Below are 25,021 nucleotides of genomic sequence, written 5' to 3' on the forward strand. Positions count from 1 at the left end.
CTGTATATGAGCTGGCGATTTCTAAGTCTGTGGTTCCGAGAGGGGGTAACCAGGCTCACTAATAAAGGTCAAGCCACTTGGCTGCCAAAATGCCCTGCTTCAGCACAGACCAGAAAGGCATTGTGATAAGCGTATCCCCGGTATAGTCAGGGGTTAATGGGAGTCGTCCCCGTCCCCCCAGTATACGGCCAGAACCATGGACCCGGTACTTGTGGTTCGGACTGTCTCCAACCAGCCATAATGTTGTGAGAGTGACATTATGTCTACGTCCAGCTTTGGTACATTAGAAGCAACTCTGAAACTTAACCTAAGCGTTTTTCGAAGCTACTTTTTGGCTAACTTCTTATAGGAAGGTCTAGGAGCTCTGAAAATGAACGTGCGCGTCTTTCACTCTTGCCGAGGGACTTAGAAGAATTTTGTGATATTTTTTATTAAAATGGTGTATAAGGGTATATATATAAATATATTTTATGCACTGTATATGAGCTGGCGATTTCTAAGTCTGTGGTTCCGAGAGGGGGTAACCAGGCTCACTAATAAAGGTCAAGCCACTTGGCTGCCAGAATGCCCTGCTTCAGCACAGACCAGAAAGGCATTGTGATAAGCGTATCCCCGGTATAGTCAGGGGTTAATGGGAGTCGTCCCCGTTCCCCCAGTATATGGCCAGAACCATGGACCCGGTACTTGTGGTTCGGACTGTCTCCAACCAGCCATTATGTTGTGAGAGTGAAATTATGTCTAAGTCCAGCTTTGGTACATTAGAAGCAACTCTGAAACTTAACCTAAGCGTTTTTCGAAGCTACTTTTTAGCTAACTTCTTATAGGAAGGTCTAGGAGCTCTGAAAATGAACGTACGCGTCTTTCTCTCTTCCCGAGGGACTTAGAAGAATTTTGTGATATTTTTTATTAAAATGGTGTATAAGGGTATATATATAAATATATTTTATGCACTGTATATGAGCTGGCGATTTCTAAGTCTGTGGTTCCGAGAGGGGGTAACCAGGCTCACTAATAAAGGTCAAGCCACTTGCCTGCCAGAATGCCCTGCTTCAGCACAGACCAGAAAGGCATTGTGATAAGCGTATCCCCGGTATAGTCAGGGGTTAATGGGAGTCGTCCCCGTCCCCCCAGTATACGGCCAGAACCATGGACCCGGTACTTGTGGTTCGGACTGTCTCCAACCAGCCATAATGTTGTGAGAGTGAAATTATGTCTAAGTCCAGCTTTGGTACATTAGAAGCAACTCTGAAACTTAACCTAAGCGTTTTTCGAAGCTACTTTTTAGCTAACTTCTTATAGGAAGGTCTAGGAGCTCTGAAAATGAACGTGCGCGTCTTTCACTCTTCCCGAGAGACAGAAGAATTTTGTGATATTTTTTATTAAAATGGTGTATAAGGGTATATATATAAATATATTTTATGCACTGTATATGAGCTGGCGATTTCTAAGTCTGTGGTTCCGAGAGGGGTAACCAGGCTCACTAATAAAGGTCAAGCCACTTGGCTGCCAGAATGCCCTGCTTCAGCACAGACCAGAAAGGCATTGTGATAAGCGTATCCCCGGTATAGTCAGGGGTTAATGGGAGTCGTCCCCGTCCCCCCAGTATACGGCCAAAACCATGGACCCGGTACTTGTGGTTCGGACTGTCTCCAACCAGCCATATTGTTGTGAGAGTGACATTATGTCTAAGTCCAGCTTTGGTACATTAGAAGCAACTCTGAAACTTAACCTAAGCGTTTTTCGAAGCTACTTTTTGGCTAACTTCTTATAGGAAGGTCTAGGAGCTCTGAAAATGAACGTGCGCGTCTTTCACTCTTCCCGAGGTACTTAGAAGAATTTTGTGATATTTTTTATTAAAATGGTGTATAAGGGTATATATATAAATATATTTTATGCACTGTATATGAGCTGGCGATTTCTAAGTCTGTGGTTCCGAGAGGGGGTAACCAGGCTCACTAATAAAGGTCAAGCCACTTGCCTGCCATAATGCCCTGCTTCAGCACAGACCAGAAAGGCATTGTGATAAGCGTATCCCCGGTATAGTCAGGGGTTAATGGGAGTCGTCCCCGTCCCCCCAGTATACGGCCAGAACCATGGACCCGGTACTTGTGGTTCGGACTGTCTCCAACCAGCCATAATGTTGTGAGAGTGAAATTATGTCTAAGTCCAGCTTTGGTACATTAGAAGCAACTCTGAAACTTAACCTAAGCGTTTTTCGAAGCTACTTTTTAGCTAACTTCTTATAGGAAGGTCTAGGAGCTCTGAAAATGAACGTGCGCGTCTTTCACTCTTCCCGAGAGACTTAGAAGAATTTTGTGATATTTTTTATTAAAATGGTGTATAAGGGTATATATATATAAATATATTTTATGCACTGTATATGAGCTGGCGATTTCTAAGTCTGTGGTTCCGAGAGGGGGTAACCAGGCTCACTAATAAAGGTCAAGCCACTTGGCTGCCAGAATGCCCTGCTTCAGCACAGACCAGAAAGGCATTGTGATAAGCGTATCCCCGGTATAGTCAGGGGTTAATGGGAGTCGTCCCCGTCCCCCCAGTATACGGCCAGAACCATGGACCCGGTACTTGTGGTTCGGACTGTCTCCAACCAGCCATTATGTTGTGAGAGTGAAATTATGTCTAAGTCCAGCTTTGGTACATTAGAAGCAACTCTGAAACTTAACCTAAGCGTTTTTCGAAGCTACTTTTTAGCTAACTTCTTATAGGAAGGTCTAGGAGCTCTGAAAATGAACGTACGCGTCTTTCTCTCTTCCCGAGGGACTTAGAAGAATTTTGTGATATTTTTTATTAAAATGGTGTATAAGGGTATATATATAAATATATTTTATGCACTGTATATGAGCTGGCGATTTCTAAGTCTGTGGTTCCGAGAGGGGGTAACCAGGCTCACTAATAAAGGTCAAGCCACTTGCCTGCCAGAATGCCCTGCTTCAGCACAGACCAGAAAGGCATTGTGATAAGCGTATCCCCGGTATAGTCAGGGGTTAATGGGAGTCGTCCCCGTCCCCCCAGTATACGGCCAGAACCATGGACCCGGTACTTGTGGTTCGGACTGTCTCCAACCAGCCATAATGTTGTGAGAGTGAAATTATGTCTACGTCCAGCTTTGGTACATTAGAAGCAACTCTGAAACTTAACCTAAGCGTTTTTCGAAGCTACTTTTTGGCTAACTTCTTATAGGAAGGTCTAGGAGCTCTGAAAATGAACGTGCGCGTCTTTCACTCTTCCCGAGGGACTTAGAAGAATTTTGTGATATTTTTTATTAAAATGGTGTATAAGGGTATATATATAAATATATTTTATGCACTGTATATGAGCTGGCGATTTCTAAGTCTGTGGTTCCAGAGGGGGTAACCAGGCTCACTAATAACGGTCAAGCCACTTGCCTGCCAGAATGCCCTGCTTCAGCACAGACCAGAAAGGCATTGTGATAAGCGTATCCCCGGTATAGTCAGGGGTTAATGGGAGTCGTCCCCGTCCCCCCAGTATACGGCCAGAACCATGGACCCGGTACTTGTGGTTCGGACCCTCTCCAACCAGCCATAATGTTGTGAGAGTGAAATTATGTCTAAGTCCAGCTTTGGTACATTAGAAGCAACTCTGAAACTTAACCTAAGCGTTTTTCGAAGCTACTTTTTAGCTAACTTCTTATAGGAAGGTCTAGGAGCTCTGAAAATGAACGTGCGCGTCTTTCACTCTTCCCGAGAGACTTAGAAGAATTTTGTGATATTTTTTATTAAAATGGTGTATAAGGGTATATATATAAATATATTTTATGCACTGTATATGAGCTGGCGATTTCTAAGTCTGTGGTTCCGAGAGGGGGTAACCAGGCTCACTAATAAAGGTCAAGCCACTTGGCTGCCAGAATGCCCTGCTTCAGCACAGACCAGAAAGGCATTGTGATAAGCGTATCCCCGGTATAGTCAGGGGTTAATGGGAGTCGTCCCCGTCCCCCCAGTATACGGCCAGAACCATGGACCCGGTACTTGTGGTTCGGACTGTCTCCAACCAGCCATAATGTTGTGAGAGTGACATTATGTCTACGTCCAGCTTTGGTACATTAGAAGCAACTCTGAAACTTAACCTAAGCGTTTTTCGAAGCGACTTTTTAGCTAACTTCTTATAGGAAGGTCTAGGAGCTCTGAAAATGAACGTGCGCGTCTTTCACTCTTCCCGAGGGACTTAGAAGAATTTTGTGATATTTTTTATTAAAATGGTGTATAAGGGTATATATATAAATATATTTTATGCACTGTATATGAGCTGGCGATTTCTAAGTCTGTGGTTCCGAGAGGGGGTAACCAGGCTCACTAATAAAGGTCAAGCCACTTGGCTGCCAGAATGCCCTGCTTCAGCACAGACCAGAAAGGCATTGTGATAAGCGTATCCCCGGTATAGTCAGGGGTTAATGGGAGTCGTCCCCGTCCCCCCAGTATACGGCCAGAACCATGGACCCGGTACTTGTGGTTCGGACTGTCTCCAACCAGCCATTATGTTGTGAGAGTGAAATTATGTCTAAGTCCAGCTTTGGTACATTAGAAGCAACTCTGAAACTTAACCTAAGCGTTTTTCGAAGCGACTTTTTAGCTAACTTCTTATAGGAAGGTCTAGGAGCTCTGAAAATGAACGTGCGCGTCTTTCACTCTTCCCGAGGGACTTAGAAGAATTTTGTGATATTTTTTATTAAAATGGTGTATAAGGGTATATATATAAATATATTTTATGCACTGTATATGAGCTGGCGATTTCTAAGTCTGTGGTTCCGAGAGGGGGTAACCAGGCTCACTAATAAAGGTCAAGCCACTTGGCTGCCAGAATGCCCTGCTTCAGCACAGACCAGAAAGGCATTGTGATAAGCGTATCCCCGGTATAGTCAGGGGTTAATGGGAGTCGTCCCCGTCCCCCCAGTATACGGCCAGAACCATGGACCCGGTACTTGTGGTTCGGACTGTCTCCAACCAGCCATTATGTTGTGAGAGTGAAATTATGTCTAAGTCCAGCTTTGGTACATTAGAAGCAACTCTGAAACTTAACCTAAGCGTTTTTCGAAGCTACTTTTTGGCTAACTTCTTATAGGAAGGTCTAGGAGCTCTGAAAATGAACGTGCGCGTCTTTCACTCTTCCCGAGGGACTTAGAAGAATTTTGTGATATTTTTTATTAAAATGGTGTATAAGGGTATATATATAAATATATTTTATGCACTGTATATGAGCTGGCGATTTCTAAGTCTGTGGTTCCGAGAGGGGGTAACCAGGCTCACTAATAAAGGTCAAGCCACTTGGCTGCCAGAATGCCCTGCTTCAGCACAGACCAGAAAGGCATTGTGATAAGCGTATCCCCGGTATAGTCAGGGGTTAATGGGAGTCGTCCCCGTCCCCCCAGTATACGGCCAGAACCATGGACCCGGTACTTGTGGTTCGGACTGTCTCCAGCCAGCCATAATGTTGTGAGAGTGACATTATGTCTAAGTCCAGCTTTGGTACATTAGAAGCAACTCTGAAACTTAACCTAAGCGTTTTTCGAAGCTACTTTTGGGCTAACTTCTTATAGGAAGGTCTAGGAGCTCTGAAAATGAACGTGCGCGTCTTTCACTCTTCCCGAGGTACTTAGAAGAATTTTGTGATATTTTTTATTAAAATGGTGTATAAGGGTATATATATAAATATATTTTATGCACTGTATATGAGCTGGCGATTTCTAAGTCTGTGGTTCCAGAGGGGGTAACCAGGCTCACTAATAAAGGTCAAGCCACTTGCCTGCCAGAATGCCCTGCTTCAGCACAGACCAGAAAGGCATTGTGATAAGCGTATCCCCGGTATAGTCAGGGGTTAATGGGAGTCGTCCCCGTCCCCCCAGTATACGGCCAGAACCATGGACCCGGTACTTGTGGTTCGGACTGTCTCCAACCAGCCATAATGTTGTGAGAGTGAAATTATGTCTAAGTCCAGCTTTGGTACATTAGAAGCAACTCTGAAACTTAACCTAAGCGTTTTTCGAAGCTACTTTTTGGCTAACTTCTTATAGGAAGGTCTAGGAGCTCTGAAAATGAACGTGCGCGTCTTTCACTCTTCCCGAGAGACTTAGAAGAATTTTGTGATATTTTTTTATTAAAATGGTGTATAAGGGTATATATATAAATATATTTTATGCACTGTATATGAGCTGGCGATTTCTAAGTCTGTGGTTCCGAGAGGGGGTAACCAGGCTCACTAATAAATGTCAAGCCACTTGGCTGCCAGAATGCCCTGCTTCAGCACAGACCAGAAAGGCATTGTGATAAGCGTATCCCCGGTATAGTCAAGGGTTAATGGGAGTCGTCCCCGTCCCGCCAGTATACGGCCAGAACCATGGACCCGGTACTTGTGGTTCGGACTGTCTCCAACCAGCCATAATGTTGTGAGAGTGAAATTATGTCTAAGTCCAGCTTTGGTACATTAGAAGCAACTCTGAAACTTAACCTAAGCGTTTTTCGAAGCTACTTTTTAGCTAACTTCTTATAGGAAGGTCTAGGAGCTCTGAAAATGAACGTGCGCGTCTTTCACTCTTCCCGAGAGACTTAGAAGAATTTTGTGATATTTTTTTATTAAAATGGTGTATAAGGGTATATATATAAATATATTTTATGCACTGTATATGAGCTGGCGATTTCTAAGTCTGTGGTTCCGAGAGGGGGTAACCAGGCTCACTAATAAAGGTCAAGCCACTTGCCTGCCAGAATGCCCTGCTTCAGCACAGACCAGAAAGGCATTGTGATAAGCGTATCCCCGGTATAGTCAGGGGTTAATGGGAGTCGTCCCCGTCCCCCCAGTATACGGCCAGAACCATGGACCCGGTACTTGTGGTTCGGACTGTCTCCAACCAGCCATAATGTTGTGATAGTGAAATTATGTCTAAGTCCAGCTTTGGTACATTAGAAGCAACTCTGAAACTTAACCTAAGCGTTTTTCGAAGCTACTTTTTGGCTAAATTCTTATAGGAAGGTCTAGGAGCTCTGAAAATGAACGTGCGCGTCTTTCACTCTTCCCGAGAGACTTAGAAGAATTTTGTGATATTTTTTTATTAAAATGGTGTATAAGGGTATATATATAAATATATTTTATGCACTGTATATGAGCTGGCGATTTCTAAGTCTGTGGTTCCGAGAGGGGGTAACCAGGCTCACTAATAAAGGTCAAGCCACTTGCCTGCCAGAATGCCCTGCTTCAGCACAGACCAGAAAGGCATTGTGATAAGCGTATCCCCGGTATAGTCAGGGGTTAATGGGAGTCGTCCCCGTCCCCCCAGTATACGGCCAGAACCATGGACCCGGTACTTGTGGTTCGGACTGTCTCCAACCAGCCATAATGTTGTGAGAGTGAAATTATGTCTAAGTCCAGCTTTGGTACATTAGAAGCAACTCTGAAACTTAACCTAAGCGTTTTTCGAAGCTACTTTTTGGCTAACTTCTTATAGGAAGGTCTAGGAGCTCTGAAAATGAACGTGCGCGTCTTTCACTCTTCCCGAGAGACTTAGAAGAATTTTGTGATATTTTTTTATTAAAATGGTGTATAAGGGTATATATATAAATATATTTTATGCACTGTATATGAGCTGGCGATTTCTAAGTCTGTGGTTCCGAGAGGGGGTAACCAGGCTCACTAATAAAGGTCAAGCCATTTGGCTGCCAGAATGCCCTGCTTCAGCACAGACCAGAAAGGCATTGTGATAAGCGTATCCCCGGTATAGTCAGGGGTTAATGGGAGTCGTCCCCGTCCCCCCAGTATACGGCCAGAACCATGGACCCGGTACTTGTGGTTCGGACTGTCTCCAACCAGCCATTATGTTGTGAGAGTGAAATTATGTCTAAGTCCAGCTTTGGTACATTAGAAGCAACTCTGAAACTTAACCTAAGCGTTTTTCGAAGCTACTTTTTAGCTAACTTCTTATAGGAAGGTCTAGGAGCTCTGAAAATGAACGTACGCGTCTTTCTCTCTTCCCGAGGGACTTAGAAGAATTTTGTGATATTTTTTATTAAAATGGTGTATAAGGGTATATATATAAATATATTTTATGCACTGTATATGAGCTGGCGATTTCTAAGTCTGTGGTTCCGAGAGGAGGTAACCAGGCTCACTAATAAAGGTCAAGCCACTTGGCTGCCAGAATGCCCTGCTTCAGCACAGACCAGAAAGGCATTGTGATAAGCGTATCCCCGGTATAGTCAGGGGTTAATGGGAGTCGTCCCCGTCCCCCCAGTATACGGCCAGAACCATGGACCCGGTACTTGTGGTTCGGACTGTCTCCAACCAGCCATAATGTTGCGAGAGTGACATTATGTCTACGTCCAGCTTTGGTACATTAGAAGCAACTCTGAAACTTAACCTAAGCGTTTTTTGAAGCTACTTTTTGGCTAACTTCTTATAGGAAGGTCTAGGAGCTCTGAAAATGAACGTGCGCGTCTTTCACTCTTCCCGAGGGACTTAGAAGAATTTTGTGATATTTTTTATTAAAATGGTGTATAAGGGTATATATATAAATATATTTTATGCACTGTATATGAGCTGGCGATTTCTAAGTCTGTGGTTCCGAGAGGGGGTAACCAGGCTCACTAATAAAGGTCAAGCCACTTGGCTGCCAGAATGCCCTGCTTCAGCACAGACCAGAAAGGCATTGTGATAAGCGTATCCCCGGTATAGTCAGGGGTTAATGGGAGTCGTCCCCGTCCCCCCAGTATACGGCCAGAACCATGGACCCGGTACTTGTGGTTCGGACTGTCTCCAGCCAGCCATAATGTTGTGAGAGTGACATTATGTCTAAGTCCAGCTTTGGTACATTAGAAGCAACTCTGAAACTTAACCTAAGCGTTTTTCGAAGCTACTTTTGGGCTAACTTCTTATAGGAAGGTCTAGGAGCTCTGAAAATGAACGTGCGCGTCTTTCACTCTTCCCGAGAGACTTAGAAGAATTTTGTGATATTTTTTTATTAAAATGGTGTATAAGGGTATATATATAAATATATTTTATGCACTGTATATGAGCTGGCGATTTCTAAGTCTGTGGTTCCGAGAGGGGGTAACCAGGCTCACTAATAAATGTCAAGCCACTTGGCTGCCAGAATGCCCTGCTTCAGCACAGACCAGAAAGGCATTGTGATAAGCGTATCCCCGGTATAGTCAAGGGTTAATGGGAGTCGTCCCCGTCCCGCCAGTATACGGCCAGAACCATGGACCCGGTACTTGTGGTTCGGACTGTCTCCAACCAGCCATAATGTTGTGAGAGTGAAATTATGTCTAAGTCCAGCTTTGGTACATTAGAAGCAACTCTGAAACTTAACCTAAGCGTTTTTCGAAGCTACTTTTTAGCTAACTTCTTATAGGAAGGTCTAGGAGCTCTGAAAATGAACGTGCGCGTCTTTCACTCTTCCCGAGAGACTTAGAAGAATTTTGTGATATTTTTTTATTAAAATGGTGTATAAGGGTATATATATATAAATATATTTTATGCACTGTATATGAGCTGGCGATTTCTAAGTCTGTGGTTCCGAGAGGGGGTAACCAGGCTCACTAATAAAGGTCAAGCCACTTGCCTGCCAGAATGCCCTGCTTCAGCACAGACCAGAAAGGCATTGTGATAAGCGTATCCCCGGTATAGTCAGGGGTTAATGGGAGTCGTCCCCGTCCCCCCAGTATACGGCCAGAACCATGGACCCGGTACTTGTGGTTCGGACTGTCTCCAACCAGCCATAATGTTGTGATAGTGAAATTATGTCTAAGTCCAGCTTTGGTACATTAGAAGCAACTCTGAAACTTAACCTAAGCGTTTTTCGAAGCTACTTTTTGGCTAAATTCTTATAGGAAGGTCTAGGAGCTCTGAAAATGAACGTGCGCGTCTTTCACTCTTCCCGAGAGACTTAGAAGAATTTTGTGATATTTTTTTATTAAAATGGTGTATAAGGGTATATATATAAATATATTTTATGCACTGTATATGAGCTGGCGATTTCTAAGTCTGTGGTTCCGAGAGGGGGTAACCAGGCTCACTAATAAAGGTCAAGCCACTTGCCTGCCAGAATGCCCTGCTTCAGCACAGACCAGAAAGGCATTGTGATAAGCGTATCCCCGGTATAGTCAGGGGTTAATGGGAGTCGTCCCCGTCCCCCCAGTATACGGCCAGAACAATGGACCCGGTACTTGTGGTTCGGACTGTCTCCAACCAGCCATAATGTTGTGAGAGTGAAATTATGTCTAAGTCCAGCTTTGGTACATTAGAAGCAACTCTGAAACTTAACCTAAGCGTTTTTCGAAGCTACTTTTTGGCTAACTTCTTATAGGAAGGTCTAGGAGCTCTGAAAATGAACGTGCGCGTCTTTCACTCTTCCCGAGAGACTTAGAAGAATTTTGTGATATTTTTTTATTAAAATGGTGTATAAGGGTATATATATAAATATATTTTATGCACTGTATATGAGCTGGCGATTTCTAAGTCTGTGGTTCCGAGAGGGGGTAACCAGGCTCACTAATAAAGGTCAAGCCATTTGGCTGCCAGAATGCCCTGCTTCAGCACAGACCAGAAAGGCATTGTGATAAGCGTATCCCCGGTATAGTCAGGGGTTAATGGGAGTCGTCCCCGTCCCCCCAGTATACGGCCAGAACCATGGACCCGGTACTTGTGGTTCGGACTGTCTCCAACCAGCCATTATGTTGTGAGAGTGAAATTATGTCTAAGTCCAGCTTTGGTACATTAGAAGCAACTCTGAAACTTAACCTAAGCGTTTTTCGAAGCTACTTTTTAGCTAACTTCTTATAGGAAGGTCTAGGAGCTCTGAAAATGAACGTACGCGTCTTTCTCTCTTCCCGAGGGACTTAGAAGAATTTTGTGATATTTTTTATTAAAATGGTGTATAAGGGTATATATATAAATATATTTTATGCACTGTATATGAGCTGGCGATTTCTAAGTCTGTGGTTCCGAGAGGAGGTAACCAGGCTCACTAATAAAGGTCAAGCCACTTGGCTGCCAGAATGCCCTGCTTCAGCACAGACCAGAAAGGCATTGTGATAAGCGTATCCCCGGTATAGTCAGGGGTTAATGGGAGTCGTCCCCGTCCCCCCAGTATACGGCCAGAACCATGGACCCGGTACTTGTGGTTCGGACTGTCTCCAACCAGCCATAATGTTGCGAGAGTGACATTATGTCTACGTCCAGCTTTGGTACATTAGAAGCAACTCTGAAACTTAACCTAAGCGTTTTTCGAAGCTACTTTTTGGCTAACTTCTTATAGGAAGGTCTAGGAGCTCTGAAAATGAACGTGCGCGTCTTTCACTCTTCCCGAGGGACTTAGAAGAATTTTGTGATATTTTTTATTAAAATGGTGTATAAGGGTATATATATAAATATATTTTATGCACTGTATATGAGCTGGCGATTTCTAAGTCTGTGGTTCCGAGAGGGGGTAACCAGGCTCACTAATAAAGGTCAAGCCACTTGGCTGCCAGAATGCCCTGCTTCAGCACAGACCAGAAAGGCATTGTGATAAGCGTATCCCCGGTATAGTCAGGGGTTAATGGGAGTCGTCCCCGTCCCCCCAGTATACGGCCAGAACCATGGACCCGGTACTTGTTGTTCGGACTGTCTCCAACCAGCCATAATGTTGTGAGAGTGAAATTATGTCTAAGTCCAGCTTTGGTACATTAGAAGCAACTCTGAAACTTAACCTAAGCGTTTTTCGAAGCTACTTTTTGGCTAAATTCTTATAGGAAGGTCTAGGAGCTCTGAAAATGAACGTGCGCGTCTTTCACTCTTCCCGAGAGACTTAGAAGAATTTTGTGATATTTTTTTATTAAAATGGTGTATAAGGGTATATATATAAATATATTTTATGCACTGTATATGAGCTGGCGATTTCTAAGTCTGTGGTTCCGAGAGGGGGTAACCAGGCTCACTAATAAAGGTCAAGCCACTTGCCTGCCAGAATGCCCTGCTTCAGCACAGACCAGAAAGGCATTGTGATAAGCGTATCCCCGGTATAGTCAGGGGTTAATGGGAGTCGTCCCCGTCCCCCCAGTATACGGCCAGAACCATGGACCCGGTACTTGTGGTTCGGACTGTCTCCAACCAGCCATAATGTTGTGAGAGTGAAATTATGTCTAAGTCCAGCTTTGGTACATTAGAAGCAACTCTGAAACTTAACCTAAGCGTTTTTCGAAGCTACTTTTTGGCTAACTTCTTATAGGAAGGTCTAGGAGCTCTGAAAATGAACGTGCGCGTCTTTCACTCTTCCCGAGAGACTTAGAAGAATTTTGTGATATTTTTTTATTAAAATGGTGTATAAGGGTATATATATAAATATATTTTATGCACTGTATATGAGCTGGCGATTTCTAAGTCTGTGGTTCCGAGAGGAGGTAACCAGGCTCACTAATAAAGGTCAAGCCACTTGGCTGCCAGAATGCCCTGCTTCAGCACAGACCAGAAAGGCATTGTGATAAGCGTATCCCCGGTATAGTCAGGGGTTAATGGGAGTCGTCCCCGTCCCCCCAGTATACGGCCAGAACCATGGACCCGGTACTTGTGGTTCGGACTGTCTCCAACCAGCCATAATGTTGCGAGAGTGACATTATGTCTACGTCCAGCTTTGGTACATTAGAAGCAACTCTGAAACTTAACCTAAGCGTTTTTCGAAGCTACTTTTTGGCTAACTTCTTATAGGAAGGTCTAGGAGCTCTGAAAATGAACGTGCGCGTCTTTCACTCTTCCCGAGGGACTTAGAAGAATTTTGTGATATTTTTTATTAAAATGGTGTATAAGGGTATATATATAAATATATTTTATGCACTGTATATGAGCTGGCGATTTCTAAGTCTGTGGTTCCGAGAGGGGGTAACCAGGCTCACTAATAAAGGTCAAGCCACTTGGCTGCCAGAATGCCCTGCTTCAGCACAGACCAGAAAGGCATTGTGATAAGCGTATCCCCGGTATAGTCAGGGGTTAATGGGAGTCGTCCCCGTCCCCCCAGTATACGGCCAGAACCATGGACCCGGTACTTGTGGTTCGGACTGTCTCCAGCCAGCCATAATGTTGTGAGAGTGACATTATGTCTAAGTCCAGCTTTGGTACATTAGAAGCAACTCTGAAACTTAACCTAAGCGTTTTTCGAAGCTACTTTTGGGCTAACTTCTTATAGGAAGGTCTAGGAGCTCTGAAAATGAACGTGCGCGTCTTTCACTCTTCCCGAGGTACTTAGAAGAATTTTGTGATATTTTTTATTAAAATGGTGTATAAGGGTATATATATAAATATATTTTATGCACTGTATATGAGCTGGCGATTTCTAAGTCTGTGGTTCCAGAGGGGGTAACCAGGCTCACTAATAAAGGTCAAGCCACTTGCCTGCCAGAATGCCCTGCTTCAGCACAGACCAGAAAGGCATTGTGATAAGCGTATCCCCGGTATAGTCAGGGGTTAATGGGAGTCGTCCCCGTCCCCCCAGTATACGGCCAGAACCATGGACCCGGTACTTGTGGTTCGGACTGTCTCCAACCAGCCATAATGTTGTGAGAGTGAAATTATGTCTAAGTCCAGCTTTGGTACATTAGAAGCAACTCTGAAACTTAACCTAAGCGTTTTTCGAAGCTACTTTTTGGCTAACTTCTTATAGGAAGGTCTAGGAGCTCTGAAAATGAACGTGCGCGTCTTTCACTCTTCCCGAGAGACTTAGAAGAATTTTGTGATATTTTTTTATTAAAATGGTGTATAAGGGTATATATATAAATATATTTTATGCACTGTATATGAGCTGGCGATTTCTAAGTCTGTGGTTCCGAGAGGGGGTAACCAGGCTCACTAATAAATGTCAAGCCACTTGGCTGCCAGAATGCCCTGCTTCAGCACAGACCAGAAAGGCATTGTGATAAGCGTATCCCCGGTATAGTCAAGGGTTAATGGGAGTCGTCCCCGTCCCGCCAGTATACGGCCAGAACCATGGACCCGGTACTTGTGGTTCGGACTGTCTCCAACCAGCCATAATGTTGTGAGAGTGAAATTATGTCTAAGTCCAGCTTTGGTACATTAGAAGCAACTCTGAAACTTAACCTAAGCGTTTTTCGAAGCTACTTTTTATCTAACTTCTTATAGGAAGGTCTAGGAGCTCTGAAAATGAACGTGCGCGTCTTTCACTCTTCCCGAGAGACTTAGAAGAATTTTGTGATATTTTTTTATTAAAATGGTGTATAAGGGTATATATATAAATATATTTTATGCACTGTATATGAGCTGGCGATTTCTAAGTCTGTGGTTCCGAGAGGGGGTAACCAGGCTCACTAATAAAGGTCAAGCCACTTGCCTGCCAGAATGCCCTGCTTCAGCACAGACCAGAAAGGCATTGTGATAAGCGTATCCCCGGTATAGTCAGGGGTTAATGGGAGTCGTCCCCGTCCCCCCAGTATACGGCCAGAACCATGGACCCGGTACTTGTGGTTCGGACTGTCTCCAACCAGCCATAATGTTGTGAGAGTGAAATTATGTCTAAGTCCAGCTTTGGTACATTAGAAGCAACTCTGAAACTTAACCTAAGCGTTTTTCGAAGCTACTTTTTGGCTAAATTCTTATAGGAAGGTCTAGGAGCTCTGAAAATGAACGTGCGCGTCTTTCACTCTTCCCGAGAGACTTAGAAGAATTTTGTGATATTTTTTTATTAAAATGGTGTATAAGGGTATATATATAAATATATTTTATGCACTGTATATGAGCTGGCGATTTCTAAGTCTGTGGTTCCGAGAGGGGGTAACCAGGCTCACTAATAAAGGTCAAGCCACTTGCCTGCCAGAATGCCCTGCTTCAGCACAGACCAGAAAGGCATTGTGATAAGCGTATCCCCGGTATAGTCAGGGGTTAATGGGAGTCGTCCCCGTCCCCCCAGTATACGGCCAGAACCATGGACCCGGTACTTGTGGTTCGGACTGTCTCCAACCAGCCATAATGTTGTGAGAGTGAAATTATGTCTAAGTCCAGCTTTGGTACATTAGAAGCAACTCTGAAACTTAACCTAAGCGTTTTTCGAAGCTACTTTTTGGCTAACTTCTTATAGGAAGGTCTAGGAGCTCTGAAAATGAACGTGCGCGTCTTTCACTCTTCCCGAGAGACTTAGAAGAATTTTGTGATATTTTTTTATTAAAATGGTGTATAAGGGTATATATATAAATATATTTTATGCACTGTATATGAGCTGGCGATTTCTAAGTCTGTGGTTCCGAGAGGGGGTAACCAGGCTCACTAATAAAGGTCAAGCCATTTGGCTGCCAGAATGCCCTGCTTCAGCACAGACCAGAAAGGCATTGTGATAAGCGTATCCCCGGTATAGTCAGGGGTTAATGGGAGTCGTCCCCGTCCCCCCAGTATACGGCCAGAACCATGGACCCGGTACTTGTGGTTCGGACTGTCTCCAACCAGCCATTATGTTGTGAGAGTGAAATTATGTCTAAGTCCAGCTTTGGTACATTAGAAGCAACTCTGAAACTTAACCTAAGCGTTTTTCGAAGCTACTTTTTAGCTAACTTCTTATAGGAAGGTCTAGGAGCTCTGAAAATGAACGTACGCGTCTTTCTCTCTTCCCGAGGGACTTAGAAGAATTTTGTGATATTTTTTATTAAAATGGTGTATAAGGGTATATATATAAATATATTTTATGCACTGTATATGAGCTGGCGATTTCTAAGTCTGTGGTTCCGAGAGGGGGTAACCAGGCTCACTAATAAAGGTCAAGCCACTTGCCTGCCAGAATGCCCTGCTTCAGCACAGACCAGAAAGGCATTGTGATAAGCGTATCCCCGGTATAGTCAGGGGTTAATGGGAGTCGTCCCCGTCCCCCCAGTATACGGCCAGAACCATGGACCCGGTACTTGTGGTTCGGACTGTCTCCAACCAGCCATAATGTTGTGAGAGTGAAATTATGTCTAAGTCCAGCTTTGGTACATTAGAAGCAACTCTGAAACTTAACCTAAGCGTTTTTCGAAGCTACCTTTTGGCTAACTTCTTATAGGAAGGTCTAGGAGCTCTAAAAATGAACGTGCGCGTCTTTCACTCTTCCCGAGGGACTTAGAAGAATTTTGTGATAATTTTTATTAAAATGGTGTATAAGGGTATATATATAAATATATTTTATGCACTGTATATGAGCTGGCGATTTCTAAGTCTGTGGTTCCGAGAGGGGGTAACCAGGCTCACTAATAAAGGTCAAGCCACTTGCCTGCCAGAATGCCCTGCTTCAGCACAGACCAGAAAGGCATTGTGATAAGCGTATCCCCGGTATAGTCAGGGGTTAATGGGAGTCGTCCCCGTCCCTCCAGTATACGGCCAGAACCATGGACCCGGTACTTGTGGTTCGGACTGTCTTCAGCCAGCCATAATGTTGTGAGAGTGACATTATGTCTAAGTCCAGCTTTGGTACATTAGAAGCAACTCTGAAACTTAACCTAAGCGTTTTTCGAAGCTACTTTTTGGCTAACTTCTTATAGGAAGGTCTAGGAGCTCTGAAAATGAACGTGCGCGTCTTTCACTCTTCCCGAGGTACTTAGAAGAATTTTGTGATATTTTTTATTAAAATGGTGTATAAGGGTATATATATAAATATATTTTATGCACTGTATATGAGCTGGCGATTTCTAAGTCTGTGGTTCCAGAGGGGGTAACCAGGCTCACTAATAAAGGTCAAGCCACTTGCCTGCCAGAATGCCCTGCTTCAGCACAGACCAGAAAGGCATTGTGATAAGCGTATCCCCGGTATAGTCAGGGGTTAATGGGAGTCGTCCCCGTCCCCCCAGTATACGGCCAGAACCATGGACCCGGTACTTGTGGTTCGGACTGTCTCCAACCAGCCATAATGTTGTGAGAGTGAAATTATGTCTAAGTCCAGCTTTGGTACATTAGAAGCAACTCTGAAACTTAACCTAAGCGTTTTTCGAAGCTACTTTTTGGCTAACTTCTTATAGGAAGGTCTAGGAGCTCTGAAAATGAACGTGCGCGTCTTTCACTCTTCCCGAGAGACTTAGAAGAATTTTGTGATATTTTTTTATTAAAATGGTGTATAAGGGTATATATATAAATATATTTTATGCACTGTATATGAGCTGGCGATTTCTAAGTCTGTGGTTCCGAGAGGGGGTAACCAGGCTCACTAATAAAGGTCAAGCCACTTGGCTGCCAGAATGCCCTGCTTCAGCACAGACCAGAAAGGCATTGTGATAAGCGTATCCCCGGTATAGTCAGGGGTTAATGGGAGTCGTCCCCGTCCCGCCAGTATACGGCCAGAACCATGGACCCGGTACTTGTGGTTCGGACTGTCTCCAACCAGCCATAATGTTGTGAGAGTGAAATTATGTCTAAGTCCAGCTTTGGTACATTAGAAGCAACTCTGAAACTTAACCTAAGCGTTTTTCGAAGCTACTTTTTGGCTAACTTCTTATAGGAAGGTCTAGGAGCTCTGAAAATGAACGTGCGCGTCTTTCACTCTTCCCGAGAGACTTAGAAGAATTTTGTGATATTTTTTTATTAAAATGGTGTATAAGGGTATATATATAAATATATTTTATGCACTGTATATGAGCTGGCGATTTCTAAGTCTGTGGTTCCGAGAGGGGGTAACCAGGCTCACTAATAAAGGTCAAGCCACTTGGCTGCCAGAATGCCCTGCTTCAGCACAGACCAGAAAGGCATTGTGATAAGCGTATCCCCGGTATAGTCAGGGGTTAATGGGAGTCGTCCCCGTCCCGCCAGTATACGGCCAGAACCATGGACCCGGTACTTGTGGTTCGGACTGTCTCCAACCAGCCATAATGTTGTGAGAGTGAAATTATGTCTAAGTCCAGCTTTGGTACATTAGAAGCAACTCTGAAACTTAACCTAAGCGTTTTTCGAAGCTACTTTTTAGCTAACTTCTTATAGGAAGGTCTAGGAGCTCTGAAAATGAACGTGCGCGTCTTTCACTCTTCCCGAGAGACTTAGAAGAATTTTGTGATATTTTTTATTAAAATGGTGTATAAGGGTATATATATAAATATATTTTATGCACTGTATATGAGCTGGCGATTTCTAAGTCTGTGGTTCCGAGAGGGGGTAACCAGGCTCACTAATAAAGGTCAAGCCACTTGGCTGCCAGAATGCCCTGCTTCAGCACAGACCAGAAAGGCATTGTGATAAGCGTATCCCCGGTATAGTCAGGGGTTAATGGGAGTCGTCCCCGTCCCCCCAGTATACGGCCAGAACCATGGACCCGGTACTTGTGGTTCGGACTGTCTCCAACCAGCCATAATGTTGTGAGAGTGACATTATGTCTACGTCCAGCTTTGGTACATTAGAAGCAACTCTGAAACTTAACCTAAGCGTTTTTCGAAGCTACTTTTTAGCTAACTTCTTATAGGAAGGTCTAGGAGCTCTGAAAATGAATGTGCGCGTCTTTCACTCTTCCCGAGGGACTTAGAAGAATTTTGTGATATTTTTTATTAAAATGGTGTATAAGGGTATATATATAAATATATTTTATGCACTGTATATGAGCTGGCGATTTCTAAGTCTGTGGTTCCAGAGGGGGTAACCAGGCTCACTAATAAAGGTCAAGCCACTTGGCTGCCAGAATGCCCTGCTTCAGCACAGACCAGAAAGGCATTGTGATAAGCGTATCCCCGGTATAGTCAGGGGTTAATGGGAGTCGTCCCCGTCCCCCCAGTATACGGCCAGAACCATGGACCCGGTACTTGTGGTTCGGACTGTCTCCAACCAGCCATAATGTTGTGAGAGTGAAATTATGTCTAAGTCCAGCTTTGGTACATTAGAAGCAACTCTGAAACTTAACCTAAGCGTTTTTCGAAGCTACTTTTTAGCTAACTTCTTATAGGAAGGTCTAGGAGCTCTGAAAATGAACGTGCGCGTCTTTCACTCTTCCCGAGGGACTTAGAAGAATTTTGTGATATTTTTTATTAAAATGGTGTATAAGGGTATATATATAAATATATTTTATGCACTGTATATGAGCTGGCGATTTCTAAGTCTGTGGTTCCGAGAGGGGGTAACCAGGCTCACTAATAAAGGTCAAGCCACTTGGCTGCCAGAATGCCCTGCTTCAGCACAGACCAGAAAGGCATTGTGATAAGCGTATCCCCGGTATAGTCAGGGGTTAATGGGAGTCGTCCCCGTCCCGCCAGTATACGGCCAGAACCATGGACCCGGTACTTGTGGTTCGGACTGTCTCCAACCAGCCATAATGTTGTGAGAGTGAAATTACGTCTAAGTCCAGCTTTGGTACATTAGAAGCAACTCTGAAACTTAACCTAAGCGTTTTTCGAAGCTACTTTTTGGCTAACTTCTTATAGGAAGGTCTAGGAGCTCTGAAAATGAACGTGCGCGTCTTTCACTCTTCCCGAGAGACTTAGAAGAATTTTGTGATATTTTTTTATTAAAATGGTGTATAAGGGTATATATATAAATATATTTTATGCACTGTATATGAGCTGGCGATTTCTAAGTCTGTGGTTCCGAGAGGGGGTAACCAGGCTCACTAATAAAGGTCAAGCCACTTGGCTGCCAGAATGCCCTGCTTCAGCACAGACCAGAAAGGCATTGTGATAAGCGTATCCCCGGTATAGTCAGGGGTTAATGGGAGTCGTCCCCGTCCCCCCAGTATACGGCCAGAACCATGGACCCGGTACTTGTGGTTCGGACTGTCTCCAACCAGCCATAATGTTGTGAGAGTGAAATTATGTCTAAGTCCAGCTTTGGTACATTAGAAGCAACTCTGAAACTTAACCTAAGCGTTTTTCGAAGCTACTTTTTGGCTAACTTCTTATAGGAAGGTCTAGGAGCTCTGAAAATGAACGTGCGCGTCTTTCACTCTTCCCGAGAGACTTAGAAGAATTTTGTGATATTTTTTTATTAAAATGGTGTATAAGGGTATATATATAAATATATTTTATGCACTGTATATGAGCTGGCGATTTCTAAGTCTGTGGTTCCGAGAGGGGGTAACCAGGCTCACTAATAAAGGTCAAGCCACTTGGCTGCCAGAATGCCCTGCTTCAGCACAGACCAGAAAGGCATTGTGATAAGCGTATCCCCGGTATAGTCAGGGGTTAATGGGAGTCGTCCCCGTCCCGCCAGTATACGGCCAGAACCATGGACCCGGTACTTGTGGTTTGGACTGTCTCCAACCAGCCATAATGTTGTGAGAGTGAAATTATGTCTAAGTCCAGCTTTGGTACATTAGAAGCAACTCTGAAACTTAACCTAAGCGTTTTTCGAAGCTACTTTTTAGCTAACTTCTTATAGGAAGGTCTAGGAGCTCTGAAAATGAACGTGCGCGTCTTTCACTCTTCCCGAGAGACTTAGAAGAATTTTGTGATATTTTTTATTAAAATGGTGTATAAGGGTATATATATAAATATATTTTATGCACTGTATATGAGCTGGCGATTTCTAAGTCTGTGGTTCCGAGAGGGGGTAACCAGGCTCACTAATAAAGGTCAAGCCACTTGGCTGCCAGAATGCCCTGCTTCAGCACAGACCAGAAAGGCATTGTGATAAGCGTATCCCCGGTATAGTCAGGGGTTAATGGGAGTCGTCCCCGTCCCCCCAGTATACGGCCAGAACCATGGACCCGGTACTTGTGGTTCGGACTGTCTCCAACCAGCCATAATGTTGTGAGAGTGACATTATGTCTACGTCCAGCTTTGGTACATTAGAAGCAACTCTGAAACTTAACCTAAGCGTTTTTCGAAGCTACTTTTTGGCTAACTTCTTATAGGAAAGTCTAGGAGCTCTGAAAATGAACGTGCGCGTCTTTCACTCTTCCCGAGGGACTTAGAAGAATTTTGTGATATTTTTTATTAAAATGGTGTATAAGGGTATATATATAAATATATTTTATGCACTGTATATGAGCTGGCGATTTCTAAGTCTGTGGTTCCAGAGGGGGTAACCAGGCTCACTAATAAAGGTCAAGCCACTTGGCTGCCAGAATGCCCTGCTTCAGCACAGACCAGAAAGGCATTGTGATAAGCGTATCCCCGGTATAGTCAGGGGTTAATGGGAGTCGTCCCCGTCCCCCCAGTATACGGCCAGAACCATGGACCCGGTACTTGTGGTTCGGACTGTCTCCAACCAGCCATAATGTTGTGAGAGTGAAATTATGTCTAAGTCCAGCTTTGGTACATTAGAAGCAACTCTGAAACTTAACCTAAGCGTTTTTCGAAGCGACTTTTTGGCTAACTTCTTATAGGAAGGTCTAGGAGCTCTGAAAATGAACGTGCGCGTCTTTCACTCTTCCCGAGAGACTTAGAAGAATTTTGTGATATTTTTTTATTAAAATGGTGTATAAGGGTATATATATAAATATATTTTATGCACTGTATATGAGCTGGCGATTTCTAAGTCTGTGGTTCCGAGAGGGGGTAACCAGGCTCACTAATAAAGGTCAAGCCACTTGGCTGCCAGAATGCCCTGCTTCAGCACAGACCAGAAAGGCATTGTGATAAGCGTATCCCCGGTATAGTCAGGGGTTAATGGGAGTCGTCCCCGTCCCGCCAGTATACGGCCAGAACCATGGACCCGGTACTTGTGGTTCGGACTGTCTCCAACCAGCCATAATGTTGTGAGAGTGAAATTATGTCTAAGTCCAGCTTTGGTACATTAGAAGCAACTCTGAAACTTAACCTAAGCGTTTTTCGAAGCTACTTTTTGGCTAACTTCTTATAGGAAGGTCTAGGAGCTCTGAAAATGAACGTGCGCGTCTTTCACTCTTCCCGAGAGACTTACAGTAGAAGAATTTTGTGAAATTTTTTTATTAAAATGGTGTATAAGGGTATATATATAAATATATTTTATGCACTGTATATGAGCTGGCGATTTCTAAGTCTGTGGTTCCGAGAGGGGGTAACCAGGCTCACTAATAAAGGTCAAGCCACTTGGCTGCCAGAATGCCCTGCTTCAGCACAGACCAGAAAGGCATTGTGATAAGCGTATCCCCGGTATAGTCAGGGGTTAATGGGAGTCGTCCCCGTCCCGCCAGTATACGGCCAGAACCATGGACCCGGTACTTGTGGTTCGGACTGTCTCCAACCAGCCATAATGTTGTGAGAGTGAAATTATGTCTAAGTCCAGCTTTGGTACATTAGAAGCAACTCTGAAACTTAACCTAAGCGTTTTTCGAAGCTACTTTTTAGCTAACTTCTTATAGGAAGGTCTAGGAGCTCTGAAAATGAACGTGCGCGTCTTTCACTCTTCCCGAGAGACTTAGAAGAATTTTGTGATATTTTTTATTAAAATGGTGTATAAGGGTATATATATAAATATATTTTATGCACTGTATATGAGCTGGCGATTTCTAAGTCTGTGGTTCCGAGAGGGGGTAACCAGGCTCACTAATAAAGGTCAAGCCACTTGGCTGCCAGAATGCCCTGCTTCAGCACAGACCAGAAAGGCATTGTGATAAGCGTATCCCCGGTATAGTCAGGGGTTAATGGGAGTCGTCCCCGTCCCCCCAGTATACGGCCAGAACCATGGACCCGGTACTTGTGGTTCGGACTGTCTCCAACCAGCCATAATGTTGTGAGAGTGAAATTATGTCTAAGTCCAGCTTTGGTACATTAGAAGCAACTCTGAAACTTAACCTAAGCGTTTTTCGAAGCGACTTTTTGGCTAACTTCTTATAGGAAGGTCTAGGAGCTCTGAAAATGAACGTGCGCGTCTTTCACTCTTCCCGAGAGACTTAGAAGAATTTTGTGATATTTTTTTATTAAAATGGTGTATAAGGGTATATATATAAATATATTTTATGCACTGTATATGAGCTGGCGATTTCTAAGTCTATGGTTCCGAGAGGGGGTAACCAGGCTCACTAATAAAGGTCAAGCCACTTGGCTGCCAGAATGCCCTGCTTCAGCACAGACCAGAAAGGCATTGTGATAAGCGTATCCCCGGTATAGTCAGGGGTTAATGGGAGTCGTCCCCGTCCCGCCAGTATACGGCCAGAACTATGGACCCGGTACTTGTGGTTCGGACTGTCTCCAACCAGCCATAATGTTGTGAGAGTGAAATTATGTCTAAGTCCAGCTTTGGTACATTAGAAGCAACTCTGAAACTTAACCTAAGCGTTTTTCGAAGCTACTTTTTGGCTAACTTCTTATAGGAAGGTCTAGGAGCTCTGAAAATGAACGTGCGCGTCTTTCACTCTTCCCGAGAGACTTAGAAGAATTTTGTGATATTTTTTTATTAAAATGGTGTATAAGGGTATATATATAAATATATTTTATGCACTGTATATGAGCTGGCGATTTCTAAGTCTGTGGTTCCGAGAGGGGGTAACCAGGCTCACTAATAAAGGTCAAGCCACTTGGCTGCCAGAATGCCCTGCTTCAGCACAGACCAGAAAGGCATTGTGATAAGCGTATCCCCGGTATAGTCAGGGGTTAATGGGAGTCGTCCCCGTCCCGCCAGTATACGGCCAGAACCATGGACCCGGTACTTGTGGTTCGGACTGTCTCCAACCAGCCATAATGTTGTGAGAGTGAAATTATGTCTAAGTCCAGCTTTGGTACATTAGAAGCAACTCTGAAACTTAACCTAAGCGTTTTTCGAAGCTACTTTTTAGCTAACTTCTTATAGGAAGGTTTAGGAGCTCTGAAAATGAACGTGCGCGTCTTTCACTCTTCCCGAGAGACTTAGAAGAATTTTGTGATATTTTTTATTAAAATGGTGTATAAGGGTATATATATAAATATATTTTATGCACTGTATATGAGCTGGCGATTTCTAAGTCTGTGGTTCCGAGAGGGGGTAACCAGGCTCACTAATAAAGGTCAAGCCACTTGGCTGCCAGAATGCCCTGCTTCAGCACAGACCAGAAAGGCATTGTGATAAGCGTATCCCCGGTATAGTCAGGGGTTAATGGGAGTCGTCCCCGTCCCCCCAGTATACGGCCAGAACCATGGACCCGGTACTTGTGGTTCGGACTGTCTCCAACCAGCCATAATGTTGTGAGAGTGACATTATGTCTACGTCCAGCTTTGGTACATTAGAAGCAACTCTGAAACATAACCTAAGCGTTTTTCGAAGCTACTTTTTGGCTAACTTCTTATAGGAAAGTCTAGGAGCTCTGAAAATGAACGTGCGCGTCTTTCACTCTTCCCGAGGGACTTAGAAGAATTTTGTGATATTTTTTATTAAAATGGTGTATAAGGGTATATATATAAATATATTTTATGCACTGTATATGAGCTGGCGATTTCTAAGTCTGTGGTTCCAGAGGGGGTAACCAGGCTCACTAATAAAGGTCAAGCCACTTGGCTGCCAGAATGCCCTGCTTCAGCACAGACCAGAAAGGCATTGTGATAAGCGTATCCCCGGTATAGTCAGGGGTTAATGGGAGTCGTCCCCGTCCCCCCAGTATACGGCCAGAACCATGGACCCGGTACTTGTGGTTCGGACTGTCTCCAACCAGCCATAATGTTGTGAGAGTGAAATTATGTCTAAGTCCAGCTTTGGTACATTAGAAGCAACTCTGAAACTTAACCTAAGCGTTTTTCGAAGCGACTTTTTGGCTAACTTCTTATAGGAAGGTCTAGGAGCTCTGAAAATGAACGTGCGCGTCTTTCACTCTTCCCGAGAGACTTAGAAGAATTTTGTGATATTTTTTTATTAAAATGGTGTATAAGGGTATATATATAAATATATTTTATGCACTGTATATGAGCTGGCGATTTCTAAGTCTGTGGTTCCGAGAGGGGGTAACCAGGCTCACTAATAAAGGTCAAGCCACTTGGCTGCCAGAATGCCCTGCTTCAGCACAGACCAGAAAGGCATTGTGATAAGCGTATCCCCGGTATAGTCAGGGGTTAATGGGAGTCGTCCCCGTCCCCCCAGTATACGGCCAGAACCATGGACCCGGTACTTGTGGTTCGGACTGTCTCCAACCAGCCATAATGTTGTGAGAGTGACATTATGTCTACGTCCAGCTTTGGTACATTAGAAGCAACTCTGA

The sequence above is a fragment of the Ascaphus truei genome, unplaced genomic scaffold (assembly GCF_040206685.1).
Source record: "Ascaphus truei isolate aAscTru1 unplaced genomic scaffold, aAscTru1.hap1 HAP1_SCAFFOLD_81, whole genome shotgun sequence".
Taxonomy (NCBI): domain Eukaryota; kingdom Metazoa; phylum Chordata; class Amphibia; order Anura; family Ascaphidae; genus Ascaphus; species Ascaphus truei.